This window comes from Lathamus discolor, chromosome 9, assembly GCF_037157495.1.
Source record: "Lathamus discolor isolate bLatDis1 chromosome 9, bLatDis1.hap1, whole genome shotgun sequence".
Taxonomy (NCBI): domain Eukaryota; kingdom Metazoa; phylum Chordata; class Aves; order Psittaciformes; family Psittacidae; genus Lathamus; species Lathamus discolor.
The window spans coordinates 20,920,541-20,934,897 of record NC_088892.1 but is presented as its reverse complement, the minus strand read 5'-3'; the positions used below and the strand labels follow the sequence as shown (position 1 = coordinate 20,934,897).

Genomic DNA, 14,357 nt, shown 5'->3' with positions numbered 1-14,357 from the left:
GAAGTTCTGTATGACAAGATCGCTAAGTGTCCTGCCCTTTGCTCTGCCCCCTCTCGTGTTTGTCACATCTAATAATGGGCAGAAATGTGGTGTGTGCCGCTGAACACAGGGAATTTGTTTGTGTTCCGTGTGTGCCACAGCCTTTTAATTTGAAGAGGGAGCGTGGGAGCAGGGAATAGCTAAAAACACTTCTCTTTGATCCCTCTCTACCTTAGGCCACATATGGCTCTTAGGGAATGATGTGAACTTCAGCTATGGGCTTTAGGGTGGCAGTCATGTCTCAAGGGGCAGTTTTAAGTGCTATAAAATGCTGTTATCTATTTCAGTGAATGGCAAAGCATGTGTAAGATACACTGCTCTCTGTGCTCTGTTGTCTGCAGAAGGGATATTGGGCACTGTCATTTCTAATGAGGGTGTTACCGTGTTTTATGTTGTAAGGGAACTGCTGTAGAACGATCAGGCAGGTTGTCTTCAGCCCTTCGCCTATATGAGGTGCTCCTGCACTACTTGTGTTTGTGTTACTGCTGCAGCCAAAGTGAGTTTTTGTCTTCAGTCTCAATGTAGGTACATTTGAACCCTGTTTCTTTGACAGAGCCCGCCTAGTCAGGAAATAATACTAAGGTGTAAAAGTGCAGGAGAATCCCGACTTGTGAATTCCTGATGACTTTGCCATTCTTATGTATTCCACTGATCGCTGAATGTGTGTATCTGAGAGGACAGCCAGCCCGAGGACTTTTCTAGCCTCCGATACGCTTGCTCTCTATTCCTACATGTAGCAGGTTCACGTGTTCCCACATCCGTCTCCCATCTTTTCTCCTTCCTTTTCATTTCCTCCTTGCGTGTTCCAAACATGGTGAGGGAAGAAAAGCAGCACAGAAAGTCCTCTGGGAACGGGGCTATCCGAGGCCTCTTTCCTCAAGACGTGAGACAAAAACTAAGCTGAAAGAGGCTTTAAACTAGTTCTGAAGTCACAGAGGGAAAAGTATAGGTGGAGTTGTTATGAGGAGGGAAGGGATTAAGACCTACTTAGAAAGGTGGAAAAGATATGGCAGGAGAGAATTTGTAGCCAGCTTCAATACTGGTCATTTTGGGAGGGTGGGATCAGGATTAGGTTGAAAGCTTCAACTGCCTTTGTGCCTAATCCAGAAGAAATGGGGCTGGTTTAGCCAGAATGTTGGCAGGAAATGAAGACATACATAAGAAATTATGCCTCATGCGAGGCCTTCGTTCCCTCCTTAGTCAGTATAAATGGGGACAAGGTCTACTTTTGGATACATATGAGTATTCAGCAGTCAGCAGGGAAGCTTCCACAAGGCACGTAAAGTCCCTGGCAAATCAGAAAGGCATCTGCCTTCTTCTATGGACTACGGAAGAAACGTGGGATCTTAAATGAGACGTGGAAATGAGGTGGATTGTGCCAGTAGGATACCATTTTTGAGGAGCATCTGCTTCAGGACTGTACAATGTCTAGCATGGGTGCTTTCTGGGACAATTCCCTACCCAGGGCTCGGTTCCATTTGCTTTATGTCTAGCCCCATCCAGGAGCATATTGCTGAGATTTCCAAAACGACGGCAATCAGACATCTTCAGAGTGGCATTCTGGAGCATGAGTGCTTTGTCAGAGGGATATTGCACCCAAGTGGGGGAAGCCCTGCTGTTACTGTAATTCCACTGCTTCTGGGACCTGGCTAGCATTTCTAAAGGAAGTTTCATGTATGAGCTGGCTCTGTGCACAAGAGGAGTGTCCTCGGAGATGGCTGAAGGCAGGGGATGTGCCAGGATTAGTGCAGCTCTTGGGTAAAACACGATGGTTGCCTATTATCCAGAATATTTTAATCATGTCTTCAGGGTATTTCCTCTGAGACACAGGGTTTTGGATGGCTGTTCTTATCTTTATTTATGTTTTCCTGAGCTTTCTCAAGATCTTTTCCACTTCCAGCTGTGAAACTGAAATACAGCATTCTTCTCTTTTGCCTGATGCAATTGTAGGCTTAACTTTGTTATCTCAGCTGCACTCTGTGTGGCAATGACTTTTGCTATCAAGCAGTTTAATTGCAACAAATGCAGAAATAAGAAAACACCAGACAAAACGACCAAAACATAGAACAAACCCAATTTTGGTGTGCTTATGAACGCATCGTAATGCAGCAAGGACAGCATTTGCCAAATGGGTGGGAAAATTGGTAGGGAAAGGAATGTCACTTTGTGGTCCAGGCTAGGTATTATGAATAGCTTCCCTTTCAACTGTATACCTTTCATCATCAGAGCTGTTAGGCTTCACTTGTTATGAGCTTCTGCAGCAGGCCAACCTCACTTATAGATAAGCTGCCTTCATATCAAACTGAGATTCTTTCTTTGTTTTTCTGGATGATGCAAACCTTTTCTTCACAAATTGGGTCATTATTTTGGAATTTGAGGACTTACAGGAAAGGAGGAGGGAAGCGAAAGATTAAAAGCCATGAAATGCTTCATACCCTTAAGCAAATCAACCTCGGCACATGGGCAGAAAGTATTCGTGCTCTCTGCTAGAGCCTGGGAGAAGGTTTCGTTCTGAATTGCCAATACTCTGTATTGTGGACCAGATCCCTGAAGCTGGCTGCATCCCTGTGAAGCTGAAGTTCTGCTGGCAGTCACCAGCTGAGGGTCTGACGCACTGGGTGCTTGTTATAGGAGAGTGATGAAGACAAGGTGCATAGACAGCAGAAAGGTTGCATCAGTGCACTTAGATCAGAGGAAAAAAACCTGCTTTTAACCCAAAATGAATAAATTTTGCTCAGGTATTTAGAAGATTTTAGCGGAAGTTTTCTCCTGGAGGGTTTCTACTGCAACTTAAAGGTGAATATGTGCCATAGCCTCTACAGAGCTGAGCCCTGAGTAATGCAAGTCAGTTTGGAAGGGAGGAGAAGGCTTGTGCCAATCATGCTGTCTGGTTTGAGCTGTGTGTTGTGCAGTTCTTGCAATAGTATCTGATGAGTCTTCTTTGTTTTCATATTATCAGCAAGGTGTCAGATGTTTTGTGGTAAAACACCTGCAGTGAGATCATAGAACCATGGAATGATTCCATAGGTTGGAAGGGACCTTAAAGCTCCAACCCCTGCCACAGTCAGGGACCCCTTCCACTGGAGCAGCTTGCTCCAACCCCTGTGTCCAACCTGGCCTTGAGCACTGCCAGGGATGGGGCAGCCACAGCTTCTCTGGGCACCCTGTGCCAGCGCCTCAGCACCCTCACAGGGAAGAGCTTCTGCCTAAGAGCTCAGCTCAGTCTCCCCTCTGGCAGGTTCAAGCCATTCCCCCTGGTCCTGTCACTATTAAGTGGCTAATTGTAACGGTGCTGGTTTGGACTGCGTTGGTAATTGGGGTGCAAGAATGGGGAAGCCTTTCCCAGGGAGTTGTGTGTGAGACCTTAGTGCACAACTACATCATTTTTTATAACGCACTTCACCCTTTTGGGAAGTAGCTCTGTTTTTTGGAAAGGAAATACAGGTTTTTGGTTTGCATTTTCGAACTTGTCATCTCATCCAAATGAGAAACTTGGCTCTCTGAACTTGCTAACTCCAGCAGGCATCCAGCACGTGCTTTGGAGGTGATTATTCTGTCACTGGGGCAGGTTTCTTTCCCTGTGAAGATTTCTGCTGCGTTAAGGAGTGATGTCCTAAAGGAGGTTGTATTTTTAGCAGCTGTGATTTATGTCCTGTGGGCTCTGTCTTTAAACTATGCCTCAAAGAGGGGTAGGTTATTTTACAGAGAAACCCATGAAGTAATATATGCTTCTGGTGTGACTTGCTTTAAAGCTGTGCATTAATTCCTGAGAACTGAGGTCAGGCTGCCAGTGCTGAGACCTGCACAATGACATTTCCATACTGTCGCTCCTTTCATGCTGATGTGAGAAGCAGGAAGTAATATTTACCATATGAAGATCCTTAGTGCTATTAATAATAATAACAACTAATACTTATGCAGCATATGTTCGAAATAATCCTTCTTATCCTGAAGTCTCAAAGCACTTAATAGGGCTTTCCCCAATTTACGTGTAATGGGAATGCTAATGCAAAGTCAGGTTTTGAAGGAATCGGTACCAAACTCTGGTACAGATGCAAACCTGTGGTTGCAGTTTGGTGGAAAGCTGCTGTATTACTTTGGAGTTCCAGCTTTTGGGCTGGAAACATGCTTGTTCTGCTGGTCTGGAGACACCTTCTCTGCAGGATGGGAAGGCTTTCCCCCTCTCTCCCGCTTCTGTAAGTAGTAATGCAGATTAAAACTGGAATAGGCAACTGGAGTTAAGACTATCTCTGACTCCAGTTAGCAAATGGTCTTGGTTTAGAGGAAGCCTGGATCAGGCTTTTGGTACAAGCTGAAATCATCAAAATTCAATGAGCATCTTGGACTGCTGTAACCCAAGCGCTTTGGATTTGCAGGCACAATGGGGAGAACTCCTATTCCTAACTTACTCTGTCTTGACTTTCCAGGAATTTCGTATACCTCCTGAGGTCTCATCATTCAAAAGCAGGAGCCAGAAACGTTCAGAGGAGTTGAAGGTGATGATAAGTTCCAGGCGTAGGAAAGCGTCGTCTTTGCTTGGTGTTGGGCTTTAAACGAATTTGCCATAACTCATCTAACTTCGCATGAAGAAACAGCAGGAAGCAAAAAATGTGACTTTGTCCATTTCACATATGGAGGGAGAATTCTTCTTGGGAAGCCATAGTCCGTCCTCCATGGTGGACAAAGTATATACAAGAGCAAATACACTTAATCCAAATACCTTAAAGCCCCTAAATAGTCTTAGGTATAATAGTCCAGCTGAGAAAGCGATATTATTACTGTTGATACTGGTTACACTGCTGTAATATTTCCTCCATGCTCCATGCAGTAAGTCATAATTTACAGCTCTCCATATTCTGACCAGGACATAAACTCACTTCCATTGAGAAACTTACAGGTAAGTTGTAGATACCAAAGCTTAGCGCTGGGTACTTTCCAACGACATTACACTGGTGGTAATGATTCAACAAACAGAACTTGGTTCATTATGGGTTTAAGAAAACGATGATGTATCTCTGATGTGTTAGACATATATGGAGGAATATGAGACAGCTGTGAGTGTTTTTTTATGTGTAAATATGGAGTCATGCTTTGATATCAGAGAACTGATTTATAAATGAAATTGTAAGAAGCATTTAAGTGTCAAGTATCCTTCATCTTATCCAAACACAGAATATTTATGAGGATACTCATATGATGCTATTAAGGCGTCTTTGCTTCTCTGACAAAGATGGACTTAGCAGAGGGTTTAATAGCAGAAGGGACTAAAAAAGTGAGAAAAGGATGTTTTCAATGAATTCCTTTAAATTCCTCCTTCATGGCCTTTTCTTTTAAGGGTTTTGTGAATTGCCGTGGCAATTTGCTCAGTATTAAAGGGAACATGTGAACAGGACCCTCTTTTTTGCGAGACAAAACCCCAAATGTTTAAAGATTTTCCAGATTGCTTCAGAAATAGCTTGGTGAAGATGGATGTTATAGCAAATGAAATATACAGCTAGAGTGACCCTCACTGAAGTGATGTCAAGGGTAGTAAGTAATACAGTTGTCACATTGTATGTAATCACTCCTCTAAGTCCTCTAATCAACTCAATCTAAGGTGATTTTACTACAGAAAAGATTATAGAGAGGTTTCATTTTCGAATGGCACTCCTGAGACCTGGCTGAAGTGTTTGCGATCTGCAGTAGCTGCAAAACTGTTGTAAGAAATGTGATTCAAGAAAGAGCTTCTAAAGTACCCAGACACCCAGGAAACAGCTTTGGGTCCTGACCTGCTTCTGCTGATGCAGGTAGCAGATACTGTGCCCCTTGTCCTGGAGTGGCAGCAGCGTCTTCTGCATGGCCCATGGGTTTTCCTTGCCACCTCCAATGATATGTCAGGAGCAAGGTCAAGCAGATGCCACATGAATGTTCAGTGCAGGCAGACTTTGCTGTGGGAGTCCCTGAGATGATGCTCATCTTATGGTCTTCCCCTGCGTTTCATTTCTTGTTTGTAGGCTGTGCTATCTGTAGGTTCTTTGGATGGGATTTGCAGAAGCTGGGCGTAAACACCTCTTATCTCAGAACTCTGGGCTTCCCTTTTTGTGTGGCTTCCCAAATCCCTGTCTTTAGTGCCCTTACCTGGAGTTCCACTGAATTATTTTGTTCCTGCCTCTGGAAAGCTTTTTCTCTATCAAACATGCACAACAATATTGGAGAAAATGCCAAGCATTGTCAAGGCTGTTGATGCTTGTAGCTTGTTGCCAGAGGTGCGGCACAACTGTTTTAGGTGTATCTAGGAATATGCCCCTTAGATGATCAAATCGTCTTGTGTTCTTTCAGCATAATATAAAGAACATTGCTCTTAATTATTCTGAAGCTTTGCTTGTGAAGCTGTTCCTACCCTTTTGAACCAAGCTGTTTAGAAGTAACTCATTTCACATATTCTGGAGGGGAAACTAGTATGATTGTTTTCAGGATACCAGAGGAAGTGGCTAACAGCCATTCATGTCACCAAGCCCTGTAAAATCAGGCACTGAGCAGAGTTTTGGCATTGGTTTAATGCCCACTGTCAATAACTGTGAAACTGCCTGAAAACTCTTACCATGAATTCCCTGAATATATATCCACAGTGAGCTGGAAAACAGCTTTGCCTCACACATGAATTTACCATGGACTAACTCAGCATCCTCCCTTTGGCAGCAGGAATCAGAACTTTGGCCTTTGACAGCAGAAGAAAGAAACCCACTCCTTGAGCTTGAAACAAGGTAAAATCTTAGCAACAATCTTCATAGCATTAGATAGTTTCTTCTCTCAGAGGCCCCATCACCAGTAGAGAGGTGCAGTAACAGTCTACAACACGAGCTCTGTTATCACACTAGAGTACCTTGATATAATACTGGGGACTCCATCTGAAGGAAGGATGGAAGCTGCCCCAATTACTCAATAGAAGAGATATTCCTTTAAGAACCACAGGGAATGTGTGGACCAGCAGCTACCCCTGAACCTTTGCCCTTGGCTCATTCATAGTTCAAGAGGACCTTTTGTGATTCCTGCTAGCAGGAAACGTGCTGCGAACACTGCGCATCAGCTGGGAAGTCTCTTCCCTGAGGAGCAGAGCTGCCAGCTTCTGAGCTTCCAGTGTCAAGAGCAAAGTCGATGCTGAATGTCCAAACTTGGAGGGTGTCCTCTCTACCTGCGCATTGCCATTGCCTCTGAAAGCCCACGCGGAAGAGATGAAACAGGCTACAAAGGCCGGTGCCTGACCTTGGTCAGCTTAACATACCCAGATCCTCTGGTGTCTTAGCGTGACCCCGAGCTAGCAGGGCCCTTCTAAGCTCTGCCGGCCTGAGCCTTGCAATGCCCTGACTAATCAGATTAATCTGAAAACCTGAAGCTTGTTCTTTCTCCCAGATAAAGAGCACCATTTTTCCTGAGGTACGTTATTTCTGAATACCAATCCATGAACATGAGTTAAGATAACTAAAAATCATGCATATTCTCATCAGAGAGATGAGCTATTAAGATGAAAATTGCTAGATAGAAGTATCATTTGATTGCAGGGCAATATATGCTGCTTGGTTCTGAGATTTTTCCAAAGAAGTTCAAAACATGTCAGATCTCAGCCTGGATCCTTACTTGTCCAGATGGACGCATCAGCCCTATGTTACCAAAGCTTTTGCAAGCTTTTCTCGCCAGCATACTAAACCCTAGTGTTGCCATATTTCATATGGCAATAATGATGTCCTTTGCTTCTGTTCTGGATAACATTTAGCTTTATTATCGTTATTATTACTTGCTACTGTTCTGCTGGGAGCACTAGTTTGCATTTAATTACGGCTCACTTACAAATAACCTTTATGGCCCTGATTTAGCAAACATTTCTAGCAGGAGTGTGATTTTAAAGCATGTGAATGAGCCCATTGAAGTCCGCGTCGATCATATTCTCAGCCATACTTTGTGCCTGGCATCCACTGATTCCATGAACCCTTCATCTGCAAAATGCCTGCATTCAGGTTAGAACTGTGCATATTCTTCTGGCTCCATGACCTGCTTAAGTAGGTGTGACACTGAGGCCCCATATTGCCAAACATGTCACATCTTAAGACAGCACCTTCAATGAGACTGAATTCATTTGCACCTTCCTTAGACTGGTTTGTGTTGGAAGGGACCTTAAAGCTCCTCCAGCTCCAACCCCTGCCAGGGCAGGGACCCCTTCCACTGGAGCAGCTTGCTCCAAGCCCCTGTGTCCAACCTGGCCTTGAGCACTGCCAGGGATGGGGCAGCCACAGCTTCTCTGGGCACCCTGTGCCAGCGCCTCAGCACCCTCAAGGACTGTAGGACTTTGAGACTCTTAGATGGAACACTATGCTTTTTGTCAGGTTATCGCCATGTGATCCTCCCTGTCTTGCATCCTTTCCTTAGCTCAATATGGATTTTCAGTAAAGAGCATCTATACCAGAAGTAAAACTTGACTAAATGGCATGCCATGGAGCAGGATGTGCCAGGCACGTTCAGAATAGGGCATTCTTTAATTGGCTGGTTGGAAATGCAAACTAAAATACAGGGTGTTTGAGTTATTAGTTGGCTGCCTATGTAATTACTTCTGTTTAATATTTTATTGTGTTGATCTTCCTGTCTTGTCTTTGTTCCACGCAGAAAACAGATCCTTCTTTTTGTCTATTCACAGGCACGGGGCTACTGGGTAAGCGGGCTTTGTGGCTAATCTTTCTGATTGTTCAAATGTCACCATAAAATATTTAGCATCTTGATAACTCTAAAGCTATCACAACAGATTGGATGGTAACAATTAAAATGATGCTAACATCACTAAAACAGATAAAACGGAGTGATGCTTGTTAAGCACTTAATGATCCCTTTCTCCAAGGAATTCCATTTCAATTTCTTTATGCTGCCTGATTGCTTTACTGCGTCCTGCAGGTTTTTGTGCGCTACTGCTCTGTGTAATACATATTCAAACCCTTCTCCGCAGCTCTCATCGTGCCAATCAAGGATGCAAATGGGGGGCTGGATGGCTGTGCGATCAGAATTTCTTGCTTGCTTGCAAGCCTGTAAATAATGGAGTGAATAAGGATCTGATGTGTAACAGTCTAAAAGTAATCAGACCTTATATCTGGCTTCTAGTATGGCCCTGGTCCAACTGCTGCTGTAATCAATGGGAGGTTTTATTGCCTTTAACGGGAGTTGAATTAGGGTTTGTCTGTGGTTTGGAAATTCAGCTGCAGATATTGGTGCTGGTGTAACCTGGCTGCGTGCTCCTGGCAGTCAGACTTACCCTGGGGCAGGCAGCATCCCATTCTCAACTCCGGTTCTCATCCCAAACCGCAGCAGTGCTTCTATTTGAGGGGGGGCTCTGGGTTCTTCTCCATTCAGCTATTCACTCAGGAGCTTAAATTGCTCCGTGAACAGTGTTTAAAATGTATAATTATCTTTGGAAAAAAAGAATATTTCCCTTGAAAAGGCTTCTAATAATCATTATTTTGAACTTTGGTAGTTTGACAATTCCATTGTTTGTAAAGGAACAATATCTTTCACTTTATTTTGGCTGCCAAGGGAAAAATGAGCCTAATGAGGAAAAATAAACTAAGTTAATAGAAAAAGCAGCTCTTACAAGTTTGCAGACCTTTTCCTGCTGATAGGAAGAACAATAAAGGTTTTATGAAGTGTCTTTGCTTTGGGTTTTTTTGGGGGGGGATGAATAGCCGTGAGAAGATAGTAACTCCATGTGGATGAAAGGCGTTTTGGATGCAATTTTGTGGATCATCTACATTAGAGCTGTGATACCCTTCCCGTTTCCTAACTACTACAATGAGTATAAAATACCCTGTAAAATTCTTTGAGCTGGGACTTATTCTGGCTTCTCTGCTTTGAAAGGATATAGAAAATGCACCCTTTGGGAAGTCTTCTGGCCAGCTGAGCTCTCCAAGGACAGGCTTGAAAGCATGTGCTAGATTGGTGTGCTGGGGCAGCTCCAAGAATGCTTTGGCCATTGTGCAGTGGCAACTGTACCTACCCAGAAAATCAGTGAGGCAAATATGTACCTGCTTCTGAGCTGTGTGGTTTTTTATGGGCTTACTCCATACAGTGAAAACCAGCGTTGTGCTGTTCCCTTCAGTATAGTGATGCTGATTTATGGCAACTGAAAACCTGAGTCTGCTCCTCCTTACCTGTGTACAGGCACCAATGGTTGGGTTTTACTTCTTGGTTGGGTTTTTTCCTCCCTTGAGTGTTCTTTCCAACAAAGACAGTGGAAGAAAGTTGGATGCAGTTATTTCAGTGAGAAATGTACCCCAAATGTTGGGAATTACCTGGCTTTGTTGGGAAGAAGGATACAATGACCTTGTCATCTCCTAGCAGACTGGGCAGGAGCAGTACCACAGCTGGACTCTCAGCACATAGGTATTTTGCTCACGGTGGGACTCTGCTGGGATGAGCTCTCGGCCAGGCGAATGTCTGTCCACAGGAGAACATCTGTGCTCTGCATCCCATATATCTCCAGTGCATCCTGTTACCTTCCACCCCACTTCCATCTGATTGCCTCTGCTTAGGATGGAGCAACTGGTGATGTTTGGGTGCATTTATGGGTCCTGCTTTGTTCATGGCAGTTCTGGTACAGACTTGCTTAGGAGTGACCTCCTTTGAGAAGGTCTAAAAATGCTTCAGAGCTCTATGATTCATGTGAGAAAACCCCCTTTGATCTGGCCATTGAATGTTGCTATAAATAAATTCTCTGCTGTTCCAATTTTCAATAGGAAAGCTTGTTTGCTTGGCACTACCAAGCTTATTCTGCTTTTCAAACCGAAGTTCAGAAACAAGAGGCTCTGCTGTGCTTTACAGGAGACTTCTATTTTCTCTCTTGTTCTTTAAAATCCTGTATTTGGAGATAAGTCCATGAGGCTGATGATAACCCCCTTATGACAATGGTAGAATCATAGGATCATAGAATAGTTAGGGTTGGAAAGGACCTCAAGATCATCCAGTTCCAACCCCTCTGCCATGGGCAGGGACACCTCACACTAAACCATCCCACCCAAGGCTTCATCCAACCTGGCCTTGAACACTGCCAGGGATGGAGCACTCGCAACCTCCCTGGGCAACCCATTCCAGTGCCTCAGCACCCTCACAGTAGAGAACTTTCCTTCTTATATCCAATCTAAACTTCCCCTGTATCAGTTTGAACCCGTTACCCCTTGTCATGTCACTACAGTCCCTGACAAAGAGTCCCTCTGCAACATCCCTATAGGCCCCCTTCAGGTACTGGAAGGCTGCTATGATATTTGCCACTGGGCTATTTTCAAAGTTGTGGCATGTTTTATTTACAGAAAATTAAAGGAAGAAGGTAAAGAGTGTTTTATTTTACTACTCTCCTGTGTTCTGTATTCAAAGGCCCTCCATCTCTTTCCTGTATTCATTCAATACCAAACCATGCAGCAATAGGCATGGGCCTTGTGGCTCATGTTCCTGCCATGGTATGCTCATTTGGACTGCAAAGTCATTGTTTGTAGGCAAAATTATCACTGCTCTTTCTTTTTTTATTGTGATGACTTTAGAATTGTACCTTTTCTCTAATGTTTAAGGATTTTGCTTCATGGTGATAACTGGATGAGTCGAAGAAATAAAGCCAAATTCAGCCAAAACACAGAGGAAGATTGAAAAGGCCCAGAGAACAGTCATCAGAGAGACTATAACCTCACAGGTCTGCAGAGCAAGTGAGGTGATAGATATGTTACCTTATTCCAACTAACCATCTGTGCATTCTCACCCACCCCTGTTCTGTTACGATGCTGGTGAGTAAAAGGATTCCTTCAGCAATGCTTTTTACTTTTGTTCATTAGAATTAGAGCTTATGAACTGTTTGAAATCAATTTTTCACATAGAAGTTTCCTATAGATGGAGGCTTCTCTGCGCTAGGGGAAAATGTGATCAGAATTCACATTGCAACGTTGATTTTAAAGCCCTGAAGCGTGGAAGCCCCCAGAAATACCTGTTGCTAAAGTGTGAGAAGTTCTTCCACCTTTTTGCTTCCCCCTTTTCCACACTGTTTTTATTAGCAGCCAGATATGTCGTTGGCTTCCTGAGGAAGAGTTTGTTCTCTTTCCCATCAGCTCCCAGTGTCTGCTGGTCTTCCATCTCCTTGTGGATCTCTGCTTAGCTCCTCTCCCTGCCCCAGTCTGTTTGGTCTTACTCTGTCACTGTTAAAAGTTCAGGCCACAAAGACTGTGCCCTTGTCATCTCCATGTGCAATTAGCACAGACTGCTATACAGTGGACATAAATCCTGCTGCTGCTCAGGGCACTGGGAGCCTGGCCATTGAGTTCAGTGGGGTTAACGTTTGGGCACATTAGAGCCTTTCAGTGCAGCGTAGCTTACAAGTAATTTAGAATATTAGATGGACAAACATGTCGTGATTAAGTCCTTAGAAGCCTTTAAGAAGCTGTTTTTACACAGCCTTTCCTGGTGCGTTGAGATTAAATGTCCTGTCAAGCAGGCCATGTGTACACTTCCAGGCATGAGCTGACCTCCCCAGCAGCTGCAATTAGAAGCAATTTTCAGATTTATATGATGAGTTTTGTTTCATAGTGTGCACATGCACACAACCCACTCAGAGGAGAAAAACTCTCTGTTCTCATATACAACTACTTCTCCTTATATACAACTGCTGCTTGAATACAGCTGCTTCTCCAGCTGTCTTCAGAATACTCTGCAGTATCTGTAAGAGCCATAAAATAACTGCAAGCTTATAAATCCACCTTTTTCAGTTATTAAATGCCCTTTGCTCATTCCAGCCTGTTGCTGTGGAGAGCGGCACAATATAGGAACCTTGGCAGAATGACAGGCAATTAAAATACCAAGATGTTTAGCCATGTATGAGTATTTTCACACAGTGAGACCTCTAAGCTTAGCCTGCTACTGACATTGTTAGTTATTGAATCAATTGCATGAGATGAGGTTGACAGGTGTAATTATATATTTCTATGGTGATTATGTATGGCCTGTCATAGAGACCAACGTGCCTGTAACTTTGCACTCATTTAGTAGCCATTTATTGAGTGAAGTATTGAAGTTGGCATGCCATTTACAAGGGAAGGAGATGTAAAACAAAACAGAAGTCCATTTGGAGGTATAATTGATTCATTAAAACATTGACCATTACTTGCTTTTAGTACATTCAAATATGTCTTTCCATATTTCCTGCAGATCTCTCGGTTGTTTAAGTATGTTCTCGCACCCTGACTTTAAGAAAATAAAACTGATGGAATGAGTTAATGGGAATTTGCGTCAGGTCTATAGCTGTCATATACTGGGAGAAGTTATGGGGCTGCATGGAACCAGCTGCTAATGGGGCCATTTTAATATATCTGGCTTACTGGTTAAATCAGTGTTGTCTTGAGATCTTGTAATATATATGTATGTATTTATACATATACACATAGTCTTCTGTACCATCTTCTTTGTTAAGAAGTGTTCTTCAAAATGCGCTTCTAATTATACAAGTACTTTTGGAATACATGGAATACATTCAATACATTGAATTGAGCCATGGGCTACAGCTGAAATTCCTCATTCACTTTTCTAGCTAAAAATCAATCTGTGTAGTGATATCACCCCAAATTTTGCTAGATTATTTCCCATATAGTTCTCTCTGGCCTTTTGTGCCACCCTGATGAGAGGAATGAAAAGTCTCTGTTTCTCAAAGTGAGAGGAGGCAGAGAGAAAGTAAATGTTGGTCTCGGCTTATTAAGAGGTCCTTTAACTTGGCTGAGGTCAAGCAACCCACTGCACTCACTTACCTTGGCCTTATCTCTCTTCAATACAACTGTTACGTTATTCACAGCAGTGCTGATGTCTGAGATTGAGATGGGATGTGGGTTTTGTCTATTTTATAAGTAAAAGAGAAGCTGTTTTCAATTGAGAAGAAGAGCTCATTGTCTCTTGTGAGAACCAGGATCCATATTTTCTCTGGTCATGCAGTACGAGCTGAAAAATTCATTAAGACTTATTGGAAATAAAAAAGAATCCCTCCCATTTTATAGAATGCGAAAAGAACCTTTTCCTTATGTTTAGCACAAAATTTCCATGATGCTCTTAATTAAACATTACGATTTTAAAACTTTTTTAAGTGGAAAACTGTTTTTCAGTGAATGTGTGGAATATTCCTTGGAGAAAAAAAAACCCAAATTTTTGGGAAATATTTTCAGTGTATTTCAAGGTTTTTTTTAAAAAATAATAATTTATATAAAAAATATAAATAATAAAATATTTTTTAGCACAAAGTTTAATTTTGAAGTAAAATTCTGCTCTTAAATGCAAAGAGAACGGTT

General features: G+C 42.9%; 1 long non-coding RNA gene across 2 annotated transcripts in view; it reads left to right on the top strand.

Annotated features, from left to right (window-relative positions):
• LOC136019325 (uncharacterized) overlaps positions 1–13,399 on the top strand; it is a 76,790-nt gene extending 63,391 nt beyond the window's left edge. The window contains exon 5 of one of the 2 annotated variants that reach the window (XR_010614819.1): positions 11,613–13,399. This is a non-coding gene — a long non-coding RNA (uncharacterized LOC136019325). Of the gene's footprint in view, positions 1–4,466; positions 5,123–11,612 lie in introns of those variants that run through there. The other variant, XR_010614818.1, reaches the window with a different exon arrangement.
• The last annotated feature ends 958 nt before the right edge of the window (positions 13,400–14,357 follow it).